Source organism: Malus sylvestris, chromosome 10 (genome assembly GCF_916048215.2).
Source record: "Malus sylvestris chromosome 10, drMalSylv7.2, whole genome shotgun sequence".
Taxonomy (NCBI): domain Eukaryota; kingdom Viridiplantae; phylum Streptophyta; class Magnoliopsida; order Rosales; family Rosaceae; genus Malus; species Malus sylvestris.
In genome coordinates, this window is record NC_062269.1 from 1,951,775 (window position 1) to 1,966,725 (window position 14,951).

Here is a 14,951-nt window from a genome sequence, read left to right on the forward strand (position 1 = left end):
GGGGAATTAGGGTTCGGAAGGAGCCATCTTTCTCTCAGTCAAACAATGAATCCAAATTAGTCAGGAATTCTTTTTTTTTATTTTTTATTTTTTGTCAGCAAATTGTCACTCAGAACAACTCGAGGATATAGGTTTGAACTCAAGACACTTGCCCATTGAGTTCCTAATTACTGTTTTAGAAGGAGAGGGTAGCTTGTGTCAAAACTGCTTCCGCAAGAAGCAATGGGGAGCTTTCAATGGAACTTTTGAAAGGCCTAAATTACCCCCTATGTAATATACAAATTACAAAACTTACCCTAACTTGACTCTCTTCGGCGTCTTGGGAGCAAGCTAGATTTTGCTCTGTGTTTCTCTCCTGGCGTCAAGTTGTTGCTGCCAAAGCTCTCTGCTTCCAATGGCCGCCAACAATCCGTCCCAGCTACTCCCATCAGGTTTGCCCACTCTTTTCCTCTTATTCTACTTTCGGTATTTTCTCGAGAAAATTAATCGGAAAATGAGAGGTTTTTTCCCGAAAAATACGCAGAGTTGATCGACCGGTGCATGGGGTCGAAGATATGGGTGATAATGAAGGGAGACAAAGAGCTCGTAGGTACTCTGAGGGGTTTCGGTGTTTACGTCAACATGGTCCTCGAAGACGTCACTGAATAGTATGATTCACTCACTCAGTTCTTGTTGCATAATGTAGCCCAAAACCCTAGCATTTGGGGGTTTTTTTACTCGGTTTCTCGACAAGTGTGAATCCTTATTCCTGTGAATGCTTCAACTTTTAGATTTATTAATGGGAAACTTATACAAAGAACAATACAGTTGGAAGTTAATCAAACAGAAATGTCTTTATTAGTATTTCAGTTAGAAAATTGATCGGGGAAAACAGTTTGTTGGAGAAGTCCGAATCGAGCTCTTACAAGTAATAGGCAGTACAATTCATCCAACCTCTGTAATCTCTTATTATGATGTCGATTCTCTGGGATCATCCAGGAGGGGGTATGTCAGCTTTCCGGAGCCATCCTCGGTGTCGAAAGAATCGTTCATCGCTATGAAATCCGATACCAGGTTTGATCCTATGGTTGCTGACATCAATGGTTACCACATTGGTATTGATGTGAACACGGTTGTGTATGTTGCTTGTGTTGATGTTGTTTTAAGAGGAATTGATTTGACAAGTGGGAGGGAGATTACTGCTTGATTGAGTACAGAGATGCTGTCAAGATGATTCGGGTTTGGGGTCAGATACTCGTCAGCTAGGCCTCCAACGCCTCTTCTTGTTGCTCAAATTGACCTGACCAACCAGTTCAAGGAGTTTATGCGTGTCGGTTTCTCTGCCTCAAATGGGCAGGGCTCTTAAAGTTCTGACAAGTTTGTCTCTTGCGGATATAAGATCAGCTACAATGGGGTTTAACCGAAACAGGGTATTGGGGAAGGAGCATCAGCTAAGATTTATAAAGGATCTCTGCACTCTTGTTGGAGAAGTGGCAATAAAAAGGTTTGAGAGGGCTGATGGGATTGGTAGTCTGCATCATCCTTTTACCACGGAGTTTGCAACTATGGTGGGTTGTTTGCGGCAGAAGAATCTGATTCAGCTTCATGGGTGGTGCTGTGAGCGTAATGAGTTAGTCCTGGTGTACGAGTACATTGCCCAACGGAAGCCTCAACAAATGCCTTTGAGGAAGGGGACTGCTTCATGTGCTCGTCACCAGAAGATTCAAGTACCAAAAGCAGCCCTGAAAATCGCTCCCATGAAAGAAAAACAAAGATAGTGGAGATGGCTCTTGGGTTGGGAGGTTTAGCTGCATATGTTGTCTTCATACTCGCATTTGTTTTTGTCATTTGCTTTGCGTGTGTGAAGCAGAGAAAGGTCACTGCCAACCGACACAGGGTTGTCGGGGAAGGGGCATCAGCTAAGGTTTATAAAGGGTCTTTGCCCTCTGAGGGAGAAGTGGCAGTGAACAGGTTTGAGAGGGCTGATGGGATCTGTAGTCTGCGTAATCCTTTTACCACAGAGTTTGCAACTATGGTGGGTTGTTTGCGGCAGAAGAATCTGGTTCAGCTTCATGGGTGGTGCTATGAGGGTAATGAGTTAGTCCTGGTGTACGAGTACATTGCCCAACGGAAGCCTCAACAAAGTTCTCCACAAAAGCTTCAATTCAGCAGTTGTCCTATCCTGGAAGCAAAGACTTGATATAGTTCTCGGAGTCGCTTTTCCTCTTGCATATCTTCACGAGGAGTGTGAGAGGCAAATAATTCACAGAGATGTTAAAACTTGCAACATAATGCTCGATGCAGATTTTAACGCCAAACTAGGGGATTTTGGTCTAGCAGAAGATTGAGCACAGTTCCATCATTGCAAGAGAAGAAACTATACCAGCTGGAACAATGGGATATCTTGCTCCGGAATACGTTTATTCAGGTGTTCCAACAGTAAAAACTGATGTTTACAGCTTTGGTGTGGTGGTGTTAGAGGTAGCAATGGGAAGAAAGCTGGTGGAGGATGATGGAACAGTGGTTTCTGATTGGGTTTGAAGCATGTGGGAAAAGGGAAAACTGATTGAAGCTGCTGATCTGAGGTTGATGGGGAAGTTTGATATGGTAGAAATGGCGAGGATGCTGATGACTGGGCTTGCTTGTGTGCACCCAAACCATGTGAAGAGGGCAACGGTGAAGGAAGCTGCAACCAAGAAAACCAAGGGTAAGCCTTCGCCCCGTTTTCCTGATGACCGTGAAGAAATCCCGTTTTACTGTGGTGTTCGGCCAAGTCTCGAACTTGATGATGTACAATATTTGACTCCGAAGAGCCACTTGTAAGAATAACTTACATACATAATTATCAACTAACACATAGAATCACAATTAACCAGAGTCAATACTATCACACAAAAATAGACACACATCTGAGGATGAAGAAGACATGATGCTTGAAATAAAGATAGTCTTCTACTGTCATAAAACTGGATGCTTTTGCTTTCAATAGGACTCAGCACTCTATCAAGCTTGTATTTGGAGAGCAGGGACAAACCTTTTTATAGTCACATAAGACCTATTGATATTCACCTATTAGGAAAACAATAGGTCTCTCAATAATTCATCATTAACTGCAATAAGTCCACTACATTATTGTTTTGAATGATTCATATAACCTACTGTTACAAAACTCTATTAACTTAATCAATACAGTTCTATCAAAATAATGATTATGTCTACTCAAATTCTTACATTCTTCCACTTGAGTATACATAATCACATAGTATTGAACTGTATGAAATTAAGTTAACAGTGATCACTGAGTTTATATAACAAGATTATCAACTTAAACGTAGATGTAATCAACTAAATCAAACCCAGAACTATAGAAATGTTGATGCATATCAGCTGCATCATTACTCTATAATCACCGAAGCTTAACTCAACTAATTACAAAGCTACATGCCAAATAATGTAGTATTGGAAGTGTCATATCTTAATACTCCCACATAATTGGTCCAGACTTCAAGTTTACTAAAAAAAACTGGTTTATTGCAGTATCAACAAATATAGCTCTTTACAGAATGAGCAAACATTGAATCACAACATGAAAGGTTCACAAAAGAACTCAACAACGTTGGTAACGAAATCCAACTTTTCTGTCAATTTAGAAATTAATAAGAGAACAAGTAAAATACGATATACTGTTTACAAAATCAGGACCTCTTATTACAACTTATGAACAAAATTTAAACCAAATTTACTCTTAAAGTATCAGCTACTAAGACTTCAAATTTTCAACACAAAATGTAATCTCTTACTCCCACTAATTAACATAGACAAAATTATATATAAATAAATTATTATTATTCCCACTGATTAAGAGAGTAAAACAAAACTTTGTAAATGTCTACAAAATGAAACAGATACCTTTCAAATAATCCCATTAGCAAAACATTAGTCATGGGATCTAAAACATAAAATTTGTGAGCTCAACATCTTTATTCTAGATATTTGTAGGGAAGAGACTCTTGTGACTGAAAAACTATACAAAATCATTTGGTCAGTTTTGTTCATCTAACAATTGACAGAAATAGAAAACATTAACTAAATGTTTTCTATTGCATCAAAAGCATATAATTCTAGAATCATCTTTGGACAGAAACTTATTATATTAGGTTTGCATAGCTAAAACATAAAATACAAGGGCAAACGTATAGAACTTTAACACTTTTGAGCAGATGAAGTATATACCATCTTGTCAATTCCATGATTCACTATGACCATTAAAAGCATACAAAATTGATGAGTGTGAAGCCCATAATATATTATTTCTCCCACTTGGGCATGCTTCACTATGACCATTAAAAGCATACAAAATTGATGAGTGTGAAGCCCATAATACATTTCTCCCACTAGGGCAAACACTCAAAATTACAAGATTAAACACTAGAGAAAGTGGTTTTCATATAACAAAATATAGTCTAGTTGAATAAATAAAGATAGTGTACACAATCCATTATATAACATAACATGGCAAATTTTTTACGAAGTTTGGAGTTAGAAAAATCTATCAAAATTGTAATCAAATAGGACACGTTGCAAGGTATGCAAAACTCCATCAGCATTTCCCAAGCTCTACCAAAATTTCAGATTTAATCATAATTTAAATAAAATCAATTTACAATGTTTAATATGCTCAAAACACAAAAATTTCTTAAATAAATTAGAGGTTCATTTCATTAGATAAATAACCTTTAATATGCCCAAAACTGTAAAATTTCTTAAACAAATTTGTTGAGTCACAAAATAGTTGGTTTGGACATAATAAACCAATCTATATGTATCAAAATTAGGCTTATCTAAGGAACAATATCTCAACATCATTAATCGATAAAGGTGACAAGTGATTAGATATACCAATGGCTACTTTAATCCAATTTAGAACTCATAGAAAATTAAGGCAAAAGATTGGCAAATTTTCCTACTCATTTTCGATTCTGCAAGATTCATCATGGAAGTAGTCGAGTTGTGGAGGATCGAACCAACTCCAAATTGCATGATTGTTACACCTTTAGGCAGAAACTAATCATGCAAAGCAAATACTTGCATAGTTAGTCAAAACATAAAATACACAAAATACATATAGCTTCAACAGCTTTGGCCAGATGAACATATGTTAAAAAAAAATATTTTACGATTAGCTATAATACTAATTTATAATTGGTGAGTGATTTCCTGAAATTCCTATTGGGACAAAAGTATTCACCATATAAATTAGAATTCTGATTTTTCAAAATAATCTTTTACAACAATATTAAATAACCGTTTTGTTGGATATTTAATGATTCTCAAAAGATTCAATCAGACACAAAAGTATGTCATTGTTGACATTGAACAATAGAGTTATCGAAAGAGGAAACATGGTTATTCAGTTATTCGATAGGGACCAAAATGATCAATTAGTAAACTGATGCCACTTTCCAATTTTCTCTCAAAAGACAATTATCATCATAATCAAAATTGATAACCAAACAAAACATTGGTTTAAGCAAAACAAACCAATACATCTTTAAATCAAAATTTAATCAATGTTGTCTAATAAGAGTCATTAGTATTAAGAATTTGCATTAAACAAGGCCATATTGGAACCATAAACTAGTATAATAATCGGTACCAATAGATGTGCACAAATAAGTGAAAACAATATCACATAACAAAACTAGTTTTGAAGCACCAAAATTCAGCAGTACTACTTCAGTTTGCAAATTCACTAAAAAACTCAATTCTCTTTAGATTGTCATGAAAATTTTCAAGTATGAACTAGACATAGATGACTACTATTTTGCAAAATTTCATGATTTTTAAAATCTTATAAGTGAGCCAAAAATGAATTCGGAAAGAGAGGTGCTGCAAAAACAGCAGAAAATGGTAAGTACATACCTAAGATTACAAATTCATCAAATATTCATTGTTCATCCGATATGCATCAGAATTTTTTTCAGACATAAAGTAAACATAAAAACCTGTTATTTCCCAAAATTTCATAATTTTTGAGATTTTACAAGTGTACTAAAAACAAATTCGAAATAAGTTGTGCTGCTGAAACAACAGAAATTCTGCAAAACATACCCGAGACTAAATAATTCACCAAACTTCAATCTTCCTCCAATGTGCACGAAAATTTTCAGAAATGAAGTAAGCATATAAATTTACGGTCCCCAAAAATTCCATAATTTGTTCGATTTTACAAGTGGGCTAAAAATAAAATCGAAATGGAATGTGCTGCAGAAACTGCATAAATTCTGCAGTATAGTCTCGAGATTAAAAATTCACTAATAATTCATTTTCAAACCAATGCTCGTGAAAATTTCCAAATTTGAAATAAATATCTCAATGTATATCATACTAAAATTCATTGAATTTATCAATTACATAAATATATCAAAATAATATTACAAACACACTATTCTGCAGAAGTCTGAAGAATTCCAGCAACATGGTATCACACTTAAAAATTTACCACAAATCCATTTCTTGTCCAAAAGACATGAAAATTTTGCATGTATAGAATTCATCATATACTTGATACACAAAATGCAAATAGGTAACAAAAATTCATTCTTTTGGTGATTCGACAAACAAGGTCTCCCTTTTCATAATAAAAGAAAAGGATTTAGTCATACATACAACTTCGCTTAAAGTCTACATCAGCAAAATGTCCAAATTTGGTAACCATATCAAATTTCAATGCAAAAGCCAAAATTATGGACCAAACTACAATATTTAATCATGCAATCAATAACCCGATGTAGTTAAAATATAAGTTACTATAGGCAGAAAATCTAAACACTACCACTTCAATTCTTCTCTTTAATACAAGGGTAATAGATTCATGAAAAATAATAGAATAAGAGTGAGCGGAAGCATGAAAATCCCAGAAAAACATAACAATAGGATTATTTTATAACGATAAGAAAATTTGAGAGGATCCATGTATACACAAAAATGAGGGAAAACAAGAAGACAAACCTCACAAACTCATAACAAAATTCCATATTAATCCATAGAAGGATTTATATATAAGTGTTTGAAAATAATCGATATCATGTAATTTATTCAAAAGCATGATTCAATTAAATCATACCCATGTTTCCTAATGGCGAGTGATTCTCGCCGAAAGACTCCAAAAATGACCAAAATTTTAAACTTGACCATTGACAACGTGAGTAGTGATTGAAGAACGGCTTGCCCGTGACCAGTGTGTGAGAGAAAAATTTGAAACACCATGAGAAGCCATAGTAATTATTATTGTAAATAGGAATCCAAAATTTCTAACAACAGTAATGTTAAACCAGAAAACGATTAACAACATGTTTCGCTGGTTGAAGAAACAAAAGCTTATATCAATAGTAACACCTTTGGGCAGAGACTGAGGATATAATCAAAAGTTGCATAACCAAAACAGAGAACACTTAAACATATATAAAATTCAACACCTTTGTGGTAGATGAAAAATATACAATCTAAATATTCCATGCTTCATTATACACTGATTCATAGTTGGGCTAGACAAATAATTCCTTTGTGGAAAAATGAATCTATCGAATAACATACAAACCACAAGTTGAATTTCTAAGCAATCTAATAAGAATACAAATAAATAATCCACTTTGGTAGACAATCTCATTGTTTCTTAAAAGATTAAATCCAAGTCCAGGTTGTTGTCCTAAGAGACAAAATTCATCATAAGCAAAATTGATGAATTACATAATTGTTGATTCAAACAAAATAATCAACATGTTTCTTGTATTTAATAGAATAAAACCATACAAAATCTCTAATTTTATAATTTTCTTCAATTAAATGATAAGAACTTGTTACTTCAAATTATTCCAGGAGAAAAAAAAATATTTCATCCCAGAATCATCAATAAACCAAGAAAAATTAAAGTTAATTGAATTTGGGAAACAAAAGAAGTATATATGCAAACAATTGAGAAGTCGTAGCATACCTTATATGATTTATTTTTGAGAAATTGAGAAAAGAAATCCATAGTATAAACATGATCATGATGCGGAAGCAAGAAAAACAGAAAGCCCAGGACAAGGAACGAAAAAACGATGACGGAAGAAGACAGATTTCTACCTTCCATAGCATAAAGTTTTTGAATAGACTAAAAAGCTTAGGATAAAAACCAAAACGTCAGTCTTTAAACCAAAAGCATGCCGTTTTTATGTGGTGGTGCGTTGAAGCTCTGATACCACATGTAAGAATAACTTACATACATAATTATCAACTAACACATAGAATCATTATTAACCAGAGTCAATATAACTTACATACATAATTATTCATGTAAGAATAACTTACATACATAATTATCAACTAACACATAGAATCACAATTAACCAGAGTCAATACTATCACACAAAAATAGACACACATCTGAGGATGAAGAAGACATGATGCTTGAAATAAAGATAGTCTTCTACTGTCATAAAACTGGATGCTTTTGCTTTCAATAGGACTCAGCACTCTATCAAGCTTGTATTTGGAGAGCAGGGACAAACCTTTTTATAGTCACATAAGACCTATTGATATTCACCTATTGTTTTGAATGATTCATATAACCTACTGTTACAAAACTCTATTAACTTAATCAATACAGTTCTATCAAAATAATGATTATGTCTACTCAAATTCTTACACCACTTTGGCAAGGATTAGTTGCTCGTAACAGATCAAGTAACCTCATAATTAGAAGGATTTCAGTGCAGTTTGTAATAGAGAAACTAGGAGCTTGTTGTTGACTGGGAAACTTGAGGAACCCCTCAGGTGCTTCAGTTAATTTGCAGATTTTGTAGTCTGAAATGTGTTTGATGTCTTATGGTAATGAAATGCTCAGTGTTTCCTTGTCTGTTTTATCATGATTGACATGGTCTCAAGCATTTTGTTATTAGCTGGCGGACTTAATTATTCAAATGATGTTCGGAAGATTAAGTTTCGTGTTTCATCCAAATATTCCTTTTGAATTTTGTACCTGGTACAGCAGCTAGATAGGATTGGCATGTTCTCAAATTCACTGACTAGATGTATACTGATAGGTTTGTCTGGTTTTTGCGGAAGGGCCCTTTGGAAACTGAACAGAAAAAGTATTGCTGTTTCAGGACTGCACAACCAGTTTCCATTAGTTAAAGAAACAAACTGAAACAAGTCAATTCTTCCTTTCTATAAAAATTTGAAATTCAAGTCCCTGGTATTAACATTAAAGGTGTTTTCAGAAAATGAACCTCAAGATTAGCAATGACATCAGGCAAGATAAATCACATTGGTGATCAGAAACTTGTGGTTCATTCTTGTACAAGGAAGAAACATAGAGGCCAACTGAACGGCGCGAGGATAGTACTCGTACTTTAAGTCCGGCTCCTCCAATTCTTCCCAAGCTTATGATGGGGACTGGTTTTACAGTGAACTGAAATGAAATTCAGAAATGAAAAACTCTTTGTTAGTGTCAGATGTCTCTGTTAGATTTCTGTATTATAATATTTTAGATTTTGTAAGGAAGAAGAATTTGGAATTGGATTTGTTATTGGCACATTACAAGCTCACTATCAAATACTTAATCAATCTTCTTAGGGAATTGTTATTGAAACTCTAAAAATCTCATTTTACACTCTAAATTTTCTAAAAGAAAAATACACTTGTGAGTAGTGTAAAATGAGATTTTTTTAGTGCTAATAACAGTTCCCTCTTCTTAATGCAATCAGCAAAAGTGTTTATACATCAACATTCTTATCCACTTTCCTTTCAATAAATATGGCCATCTTAATATATATAGCTTGTGGGATTTGAGTCCATTGACTAAAATATTTTTAAAGACAATTAAGCTGATGGGATAAACCGACAGTGACTTACCTACATTTATTATAAGATGGTGACTAACAATGCCTTTTGCAGATTTGTTTTGTGTCTTTAAAGCCAGCACTTCTAGGTCCACTTAGAGTTGCCTCGTCACGATATTCACATGTTCGTTCCAGGATTTTGTGGTTGGTTGAGTTCTTCCAAATCTTGCTTGTACAGCAAACGAGCCCCACACTTCTTCACATATTGCAAGTATGCTTCTTCCATTCTATGACTATAAGAGTAAGTGCCGAAGAAAAAGTTTTCACCACGACAATCTCGACGAAGCAAATAGAATACCCAAAAGTGTTCTGACTCGAGAGACCTTATTTCTTTGGTCAAAATCTTAGTATCAGCTAAACACTTAATTTCGAAATAATTATAATGACGCTTAAGATCTTGAAAAACAACACAAAAGGTAATCCCCAGCCAGTTGGTACATGATGGTGGAGGAAGCTCCACATCTATTGAATGTCCCGCACTCTGATTACTGAACCACTCTGGAATTTCACTTCCAGGGCATACCATACCTCTCAAGAAATTTGAGATTCCCTGTGGCTGAAGAAAGATCAATTATTTAGAGAGAGAGAGAGAGAAGAGAGGGAGAGAGAAGAGAGGGAGAGAGGGAGAGGGAGAGAATCCATTTTAAGCTCACTTGGGAGGCTCTCAAGTTTTAAGTAGCATTCAAAATTCAAAAGTTCAAGTTTTTTAAGATGTGCAATAGACGGGTGTATCTCAACTAAATTGAAACAACCTCGAAGATTCAACTTCACAAGATTTGGAACACCACTGAAATCCGGGGTACTCTTCAATTTACCTGAGTTTCTAAGATCGATCCATCTCAAGTTGGGCAAGTCCTGTACAACATCGATAAGATTCAGATCATATAAATAAATAAATAAATGATTATTTTGTATATTAAATAGCATTTATTCAAGGATGAATAATAATTAAGTACTCACTAGTGAGTACTCTATATGCTCATTTTTGTTTTGGTTCTTGTTCTTTATTTTTAAAGCCCAAGAAAAATTAAATAGCATGTCCATTATTTTTGAAAATAATAAAATATACTTGTCCAAAAAGTGAGTACTGATTAGTCACTACCCAAGTGGTATCATTTTATTCAACACTACTCTCATCACTTTTTTTTTTTTTAATGGTAAAAATACTACTCTTACCACTTTTCCCTCCCATAACCGAACAAGACTGCTTCCATACATGTGAAGTTCAGTAAGGTGGCGCATGGGAAAGTTGGTTGGAAGAAAATTAGAAGGATATTGAAACCAGTATATATATCTCAATGAACAGGGAAGAAATTTAGGGCCTGAAGAAAAGAAAACTTGATCGATTGTCAAAATCCTCAATCTATCCATCTTAGAGAAGGCTTCCCAATTCCACTCGCGTTTCACATATGTTATAGGCATGTGTAATGATATGACTTCAATTGCACTCAAACCCTGACAATTAAGAAAAAAAGACAAATTAATTTCACATTCAAGTATATTAGTGTCAAAAGTTCATTCAAACTTGGTATTTTACTTCTTACCATATTGGTCGCCATATTGGTCGTGAATACATGAGAAATGTCATCGTAAAACCACAACCTACTGCGTAGACCAGACTCTTTAGACCTGTGACCAATAATTGTCCATGCCATTTCTTCTATCAAATCATGCATCCATATGCATTTTTGGTGATCTTGATAGAGGAGAAATCTCTCAATTAGTACATCTATCACAATATGGCTAGAGATTCCAAAAGAATTAGAACTATCTAGACTTTCAATTACTTGCTTCCTGTAATACCCTTTGTAGAAACATGCAACATCGAGAAAAATGCTCTTCTCCCACTCTTCTAGTGCATCATAACTTACTTTAAGTTTATCAAAAATAGCTGGATTAGGAATTTTTGATAGATTATCCTGTACACTATGCCAAGCATCTAGCCCTCTCTTAAACAAAGCCGACCCCAAAGTTTCAAGAGCTAATGGAAGGCCTCCAGCATGATTGTCATAACATTCATCATAATTATCAATCACATTATTAAAAAGATAGTTAAACACACACACACACACATATATATATATATATATATATATATCACAATCTTCATCAGTGCACGAGCCAAATCCTATTTAATAAGCATATGATGGCTAAATATATATAAATCACATTTCAATAAAAATCATATTTATAAGACCAATTCATATTCACAATTGATACCAAATAAGAAATTCAGATAATAAACATATCTCATATATTCAAGTCACTATCTAACTAACATAGGTCCACTGGTCACGCACCGTCGCATGAGCCGCTGCGGGTGGCGGTTGACTGCCCCGACTCACCGGAAAAATTCAACTATCTTTAAAAATTACCAAAAATTACATAAATGAAGATCTCAAGGAGTAGAGCAAACTTTATACCTGTGGCCAAGTCTAATTTGGCCGGGAAGGCCCTCAAATTGGCTCGCACCCGTCGAAACCCTAAAGTGGGTGTTCTTCAATTTGGTTCCCTTGGTGTTCCAACGCCCCAACCACCAATTGGGTCTTGTTTTTGGGTCCAAGGGAAGTTGATTAAGGGTGATGGTGAATGGTGATACTCACCAGAATGACGAATCGCCGTCAAGAACCCCCGGTTTTTCGGTGGAGTTCTACTCGAATTAGACCTTAAAAACCCTTGATTTTTGGTGGAGATGGAAGGAGGAAGGTAGCTGAGTAGGTTGCAGGTGATGAATGGGTGCAAAACGCCTAAAAAATGAAGGATTTTGGCCTGACATTGGCTGGATCGAAACCATTTTTTTTATGGGTGCTTGGGTTTACAATTTGGGGGGGGGGGGGGGGGAGGGGGCATCCTTTCGCTCATTTTCTTTTCTTCTCTTGCCACTCCCGTGGCTTTCTTTTTTTTTTTTTTTTTTTTTAAAGCAACACAACTTCATACGTCCGTAACTATACTGTTATACTCCGGACTCGCAAACGGTTTTCGCCTATGCGTTCATGACTTCAAGACCTATTCGAAAACGTTACTTGTGACCTCGAAAAGTCAACGAGTAAATAATAATTTTCCAAACTTCGCTCTTCATAACTAGTTTAATTGAAATCTAATTTCAAATAAATTAATATAAATTCTCGAAAAAATAATATAAATCTCAATAATACAAATACGTAGATTATAACAGTAAAATCCAAGAATGGGATTTCACGTCTTTACCGTTAGAGACACCGTTATATCTTGGAGATCTACCAAGCAAACGCTAGTTGTGACTTTGTCGAACTATGCTGAGATTTTCGCCCTGCATGAAGCATCGCGTGAGTGCTTTTGGTTGAGAGAAGTCATGGGACATATTTGAAGCATTAGTGGTCTTACATCAGTCGTTGACCCTCCTACGACGATCTTTGAAGACAATGCAACATGTATCGCGCAGTTAAAGAAGGGATACATCAAGGGAGACAACACCAAGCACATAACGTCGAAGTTCTTTTACTCACACCAACAGCAGCAGCAGCATCAAAACATTGAAGTCAAGCAAATCCGTTCCCAGGAGGATAACTTGGTCAATCTCTTCACCAAGTCATTGCCCAAGTTTACTTTTCAAAAGCTTGTCCAAGGAATCATTATGCGTAAATTATCTGAGTTAAATCGCATGTAGTTCTCTTATTTAGAAGTTATGGCTAGCTCAGGGGGAGTATCTAGAAGCATACTTACATGATCTTAATGTACTCTTTTTCCTACGATTAGGAGCATTTTTTTCCACTGGGTCTTTGCTACCTAACGAGGTTTTAACGAGGCACCCATCCTGGGATGATCATACTCCGTTGAGTTCACTACTTTCGTCCTGTTTGACATTTGTTTTAGATATTATGCATACTTCTCACCTTTCTCCTTAATCTATGGGTTTTCCTCGTGCCTTGGGTATTACCATAGTTAGGTTTTGTGAGTTTTACTACAAATGCATACTTCCTTAAACTTGAGACTCGCAATCACCCGTTGTGCCGATGACTTCATCAACAATTCTACCTTATCGCTGAATATCTAATGCGATGTTTGTTGAGTATTTACACACTCAAGGGGGAGTGTTGCAGTCATATTTAGAATAAGAATGTGATTGTGTAAATCCTTATAGTTATGGGAATGTATCTTATATTCCTATTAATTATGAGTTGATTATCTATTAAATGTTGTAATCATAAAAGGAAAGGTTTTTACCTATTCTACTACTATAAATAAAGGCACAATGAGGTAAATTAAACACACCTCACAATTAAATCACTCTCTCTTCTCCCTCACTACCTCCGGCCCATCTCTCTCTCTAAACCCTAAGATCGTTCAATCAAATAGGCCTACAACAAAAACTAGTTTCTTGAGCTTTCAAAATTTGTATTTTGAGCTTTAATTTTAGTTTCTAATCAACACCATGACACAAGCCATAAAGTAACAAAACCAATAAAATGTCAACTGAAAACGTTATATGTGAAAAAGAACAATGAATTACATGAAATGAAAACGTCAAAGTAGGCATGTAGTCAACCTATGTTGTCACGCCACAAATTAAAGTACAATGCGAGCTGGTGACAAATTTGAGCCACACCGCGGTAATTCGTGCAATGTAAATCTCTCTCAAAGAAGCAACAAGAAAATCCTCATGCAAGAGTTCTCCACTTTCTTACTCGTTCAAGAGGAAAGCTGAAAGGACAAGTATTTTCCAAAAAAAAAAAAAAAAAAGGTGGAAGACAGACTATGGAAATTTTCCAGGAAGCAAGAGTTTAGAGTAAGTTCTCAACTTTCTTCTGAGAAAAGATATTCATGTCTCTTTTTCTTTTCTCTTCAGTGATGCTAAAGCCAACTAGTTATCTTATTTCTACAGCCACTTTCCAATACTTGTTCCAAAGATTTTCCACAAAAAAAAGTAGAAGACTGACTACAAGGAAAATATTTATGTCACCCACCATGAAATTTGTATATAGGTTTTTTTCACACATCTATCTGTTCATTAGGTCCACTAACAATGTTGAAGTCATTGTGGAATATGCTGAGATTTCCCCTGTCATTTAGACAAACCTTCTCATGGTTACACCCTACCCCCAGCAATTG

General features: G+C 35.2%; 1 long non-coding RNA gene and 2 pseudogenes across 1 annotated transcript; 2 read left to right on the forward strand and 1 right to left on the reverse strand.

The window, feature by feature from the left end:
• The first annotated feature begins 305 nt into the window (after nucleotides 1–305).
• LOC126587912 (uncharacterized) lies at nucleotides 306–723 on the forward strand. The gene is made up of 2 exons (XR_007611256.1): nucleotides 306–431; nucleotides 524–723. It is a non-coding gene; the product is annotated as an uncharacterized LOC126587912 (long non-coding RNA).
• A 130-nt stretch (nucleotides 724–853) lies between these two features.
• LOC126586937 (L-type lectin-domain containing receptor kinase S.6-like) lies at nucleotides 854–2,989 on the forward strand (annotated as a pseudogene).
• Nucleotides 2,990–9,765: 6,776 nt separating this feature from the next.
• Nucleotides 9,766–14,951, reverse strand: part of LOC126587863 (TMV resistance protein N-like) — a 93,361-nt pseudogene continuing 88,175 nt past the window's right edge.